We start from the raw sequence: 6,142 nt of genomic DNA on the forward strand, positions 1-6,142 counted from the left end.
TGATGTGTGTTTTATTTGGAGGCATAAAAATATGTTTGATCTCCATGACCTTGAAAGGAAAATCAAGGAACAGAAAACCACTAGAATGGGCAACAATTTTAGAATATATATTTGTGAATATCTTCTTAGCTTAAAAACAAAACAAACAAAACTTTAAGAACTATGACTAGTGATGCTCTCCACAAAACATCCAAGAAAATCTATAAGTGACAAAGATTTAGTCAGCTAAGATTTTTAAATCTTAGGTTCACCAAACAGCAGAAAAATTTCCAGTCAGTCTTGTAGGTTTAGTAACTATGTCTCCTCAAACAGAGGAAGTCTAGCCCAAAGCTGATGGCTAACAACAGTAATTCTAGTTACTAAGCAGGCTGAGATCTGAGGATCGCGGTTCAAAGCCAGTCCAGGAACAAAAAGTCCGTGAGACTTTTATCATCAATTAACCAGCAGACAATCGGAAGTGATGCTGTGACTCAAGTGGTAGAGCACTAGCCTTGAGCTGAAGAGCTCAGGGACAGTACTCAGGCCCAGAGTTCTAACCCCACAACTGACAAAAACAAAAACAAAAAATCAGAGGAAGTCTAATCTTCATAGCATTTTGAGTTTAACCTCTATTTGTTGTAGTAGAAGAATGCCAATCAAGAGACTGAAAGGAAATGGAGTAAAGTTTCCAGGAACCTATTTTCATTCAGCCAAACTCTTTCATGCTTCTGTGTTTCTATGTTCAAATGCTAAGTTCTTTTGTGAGGAGCTAGTCCATTAAGACATTCTCAACTGTGCATCCTTTGGATATGTTTAATAAAAAAGGCTGCCTGGCTGGTCTGCCAGACTTTGCCCTTGGGAATAAAGTTGAATGCCCTTGAATAGCAATGATGTATGAAGATCTTTGAAAAGAACAGCGACCATGGTAGAACATTAGTACTGTTTTCAGCACTGAACCCTTCCAGTGCAAGGCAGTACACACCACCAAGTCAAGTGGGAATAGACATGATGTAAGCTTGTAGGAAAGTTAACCCAAAACAATTCTGGATGGAGAGACCACGAAAGATCAAAACCCCTGAATTCCAAAATCCCTGAAATCTAAATATCCCCAAAGATACATATTCTGAAAATACAATTCTGGAAAAATAATTCTTAACATTCTTTGAAAGATATTTGTTTATATTTTGAAAAGGAACTTATTTGAAAATCATAAAATGTGACAGAACACTTAATAGATCTCTTTCCTCAATAAGAGCATATATCTTTGAAAGCATAAAACTTAGCTATATGCCAAGGACAGTAACACTGGTATAATGGTTATGTACACATAAACAGTGTTTGAAAAGAAATAGGCTGAGTCTAAGGACTGAGATTCAAAACCAACTCTGCCAGGAAAGTATGTGAATCTCTTATCTCCAGTTAACCATCAGAAAACCAGAAGTGGTACTGTGGCTCTATATGGTAGAGCACTAGCATTGAGCAAAAGAGTTTGAGAGACAGTGCCCACGCCCTACTTCAAGCCCCATGAATGACAACAACCAGAAAGAAAGGAGTAGTCGGGAAAGAAGGAAAGAGATGGAGTAGGTGAATTTGATCAGGGTATGTTGGATGGATGGACGGACAGATGGATGGATGGATGGATGAATGAAAAAGTCACAATTAACTCCTCCCTTTGTACAACTAATATTTGCTAATAAAATCATGAGAAATAATAAAATAAAAGTTTTAATTTTGCCTCACATTACTCATTCTCTATTCTTCTTCCTTTCTTTGGATAACTCTAAATTTCTAAACAGTACCTCTAAAAATGAATTTTTTCACATCCTATTTCTAAAGATTTTTCTTTTAACATTTTTTTGCAAGGTAGCTCTCCTGACAATAAATCCTTTCAATTTTTATTTGTTTGAGACAGACTTTATTTCACTTCTGAAAAATAATATCACAGATAGAGAGTTCTAGGTTGATAGAGTTTCTGTTTCCACATAAAATTTCAACTACATTATGCAATTTGTTTTCTGCTCACCTAGTTTCTGAGAAGTCAGATGTAGTTTTATCTGACACTACAAATGAGTCATATACTCTATCCCACCTCATAGGCTTCTTTCAGGAATTTTTCTGTAGTTTGAAAATGATATATCTGTTTTATTTATTTATTTTTTTGCACTCAGCCTGCATGATAGTCCCTTAGTTTTCTAATTATCTTTCGGTAACTCAAATTAAATTGGGAGTAAATTGTAAGTTAATGCTTCAGGTATTTCCTCTGTACATTTCCTTCTTCTGGCATTCACATTATGCATGGATTATAACTTCTGGAACTGTCGTAAAGGTTTTAGATATAATATCCTTCCCTTCTTTCTCCTCTCCTTTTCTCCTTTCTCTATTTCTCTTGAGGTTCTTTGCCTGGCTCTGTTCAGTCTAATAAAGAGCCCATTGAAGACTACCGATAATTCATTAGCCTTCAGTGACTTTCATTTTGCTATCCTCAAGATTCAATATTCACAATGCAATGTTCGCCTCTATTATTTCATCTCCCACCCCATCCCCTAACAGTACCATGATTACAAGCCTAACACACACACACACACACACACACACACACACACACACACACACACACAGGCACATTTCATGCATTTATGTATGTTTATCTCTTAGGTTTAGCATCCACATATGACGAAAAACATGTAACCTTTGTTCTTCTGAACTTGGCTTACCTCACTATGGGGTCCATCTGATTAACATACTCTATATGTATACAATAACATGGCAAAACCCTTTGAACAATAGTAAAAATGAATTAGAGAAATGTGAAATAGTCCTGTCTGGGATGAGAGTACTAGTGGGAGGGAGAAGGGCAAATGGAGAGGAAGAAGGTAGGTGAATTTAGTCAAATTCCTTTATGTACACCTGTGTGAAAATAGAACAATGAAGCTTGTAGAATTGGTTCGGAAAAGGAAGGGGATGAGGGAGAGTGACAAGGGGGTAGGCATGGTTAAAGAAATATATATATATATATATATATATGGGTATATTCACACACATTTATATCAATTGGTATTTATATATAATATGAATGTAGGTATTATGTAGTATATGTGTCATTGTCCAAAAAAGCCCCATTGCACAACTGTTGATGATGCCCATAATGTTTTAGAAAGACATTATTCATTTCTACTGGAGTACTTCTTTTTTGTCGTCTTAGAATTTCTATATGTTATTTCTCTTCTCTTTTTTTTTGCCTTTATGGTCAATCTCATGTTGTTACTGTATCTGACTTTGTTACCTGGTTTATTTGAAATAGAGAAAGGAAGTGGGGAAATAAGATGATTGGGAGGGAGTGGGGGGAGGGAAATGGGGACAAAAACATGAGAAGGGGTATCAATGTTCCAGAAGTAATATACCTACTACCTGATGAATATAACTGTAACTGTAACCCCTCTACACATTATCCCAACAATGAAAAAAAGATAAGGCCTTCAGTGCCTTATCTTAGTCACTGACAAAAAAAAAGAAAGAATTTCTATCTATTTACATTGCCTCTCTGTTCTGCATTGCTATTAGTCTATAAAAATCCTTAGTATTTTAATCATAATTGTTTTAGATGTCTTATGTTATACCTCCAACAACAATCCCATATTTAAGTCTAATTCTGAAATTCTCTCTCTCTCTCTCTCTCTCTCTCTCTCTCTCTCTCTCTCTCTCTCTCTCTCTCTCACCCTCCCTCCCTCTCTCTCTCTTTCTCTCTTCTCCCCCCACCCCAATTCCTTCTACTGTGTCTTGTAATCTCTTGTTGATAGCAGACATGATGTTAAAGGAATGGATGCAAATAGGGCTTTAGTAAGGTCTGGGGAGGAAGGCATGTTAGCAGCATTATGGTTAATTTTTTTGGCTGGTTCTGGGGCTTGAACTCTGAGCTTCTTTTGCTCAAAGCTAGCACTCTACCATTTAAGCTGCCATGTCACTTCTGGCTTCTTCTGTCGGTGTGGTACTGAGGAATTGAACCCAGGAACTTGTACATGCTAGGCAAGCACTCTACCATCAAGCCACATTTCCAATGCCATGATTAATCATATCTCAGTCTTGGTGATTCTGGGTTTTCAGACTGTGAACTTCACACATGGTGCTCAAATTTTCTCCCCTGCCCTTCGGTAGATCAGGATAGCCAAAGGCAGCTAGAGTGGGTCTTCCTTTCAATTAGGCTGTGGTAATAATAGCCTAGTATGTTAAGCTGTAGTTGTATCTCTTGCAAGAACACTGTTAAGAAGAACAAAATTCTCTGCCTATTTCATCATTATTCCCTTTCTCCACCCTCTTGTGGGAAATTGAGGGAATTTTTTTTCATTCCCTATGACAAACTGGTAGAATAGCAAAATGTTGACAGTCACATACCTATGAAAGCCCCTGATGACTGGGCTGTCCTGAGGTTTATCCTACTAATTCATCCTTTCTAACCTTCCACCAGTACTTCCTACCCCACCACTGGTTCGTATTGATATTTCTGCTTAAGCAAGTTGTAATTGTTTTTTCTGTCTGTATTCACTTGTCAGCCTTTGCGGTTTGGGCAAGGCATACATTTGCTCTATGACCTCAATCTCTTTTTCAGTTTGTCCACATTTCACTTGCTAAGCAGAGTAATTAACTCCCCTCAAGCTTTCCCCTTTGGTTGCTCAGCAACCAAATGATGACACAATTTTAAGATTCAAACCATCCAACAAAAAATTAAAATATATCAAAATTGCAGATATTATCTTTTCCTTTCCAAATTTTTGCTCCCTATGGAAAGTAGTAGAAGTTTATATTAATTTTGTGGTGAGGGAGATTCGTTTTCTGCTTAGAGTTATTATCTAGGTAATCACTACCATATTTCTGAATAATATGCTTATAATCTCACTACCATATTTCTGAATAATATCCTTATAATCTTCATTATTCTTTAAACTTAATTATTGTCAATTGATTTTTTCCAATGCAAGAATGATATTTAATCCTTATACCACACACGACAAACACAACACATACATACACAAACATGCATGTACACACATCCCCTAATACAAACCAATATCTAATACCAATGTCATAATTATGGTTTAAGCAATAGTTTCTATTGATGTTACATGACTTTGTGACTATTATTTCCAGCTGAATATGTAAGGTTGTTATTTTCTTTCACTTGGTTGTATTTTGTTTTCCTGGAGTTATTTATAATTTCTTTCTTGCTTGTTCAGTTTTCTGTGTATACCTTTCATTTTTATGTAGAGTTTTCCATGGAACAGCACATACTGAAAACTGTGCATGTTTTGGGTAAAATTTCAGTTCTATTACTTCTTAGAAACTTCCCAGTTGGCCTCATCAAGCTTCTCGTGCTGCTTCTCTGGTGTCATCCTGGATGATTTGGTTACCACTAGCCAGGAAATTCCCTTCCTCTCTCTCTTAGGTCTGGTGTCTCCGGCTACTGCAATCATTAGGAATCATCTTTCTGGTCCCTGTTTTATTTAGTGGAATACATCCTTTACTAGTTTCTGGAAATAAGGTGCTTGTGAGTAAAACCTTTTGAGTGTTATCTTACTAGACACTTGCAATTCCTTAAAATGTTGACTATGTGCAGAATTGGACTGGTAGTTACTTTTCTTCTATGTTCTCTCACAGCACAAACATGAGCCAGGGGGAAAGCCTTCTTTCTGAACAATGTCAAAGTCTGGAGAGGAAAATGAAAAAGAAAATAAACAGGTATAATAAAGTATGACAAATGTCATAGTTAAGTACTATGGGAGCATGACATTAACACCTATTTCTAACCAGAACTGAATTTTATAATAAATGGCTTAAAATATGCTCAGCTCCCATAGATAACAATTTCCAATACCTTGAACCATTTTATTTTCTTACCAATAATATATAAATGTTCTAGCTCTCATAAGTTTTCTAAATTTTAGTCATTCAAGAAAATAGTATATCTGTGGATTTAATATGAAGTTTCCTGCTATACAGATGTCAATAATGGCAAGGGAAGGATGGAAGGAGAAGGAAACACTATAGACAGACAGAGGGACCAACATATACAAGAACATATTACATGTCACAATGTGTATGGGACAAACAGAGAATGACAAGAGATGGGGCAAGAGAGTACACAAAGAGAAGAATAATAGGAGTGTGAGTT

Source organism: Megascapheus bottae, chromosome 5 (assembly GCF_031878675.1).
Source record: "Megascapheus bottae isolate mThoBot1 chromosome 5, mThoBot2.hap1, whole genome shotgun sequence".
In the NCBI taxonomy this organism is placed as follows: domain Eukaryota; kingdom Metazoa; phylum Chordata; class Mammalia; order Rodentia; family Geomyidae; genus Megascapheus; species Megascapheus bottae.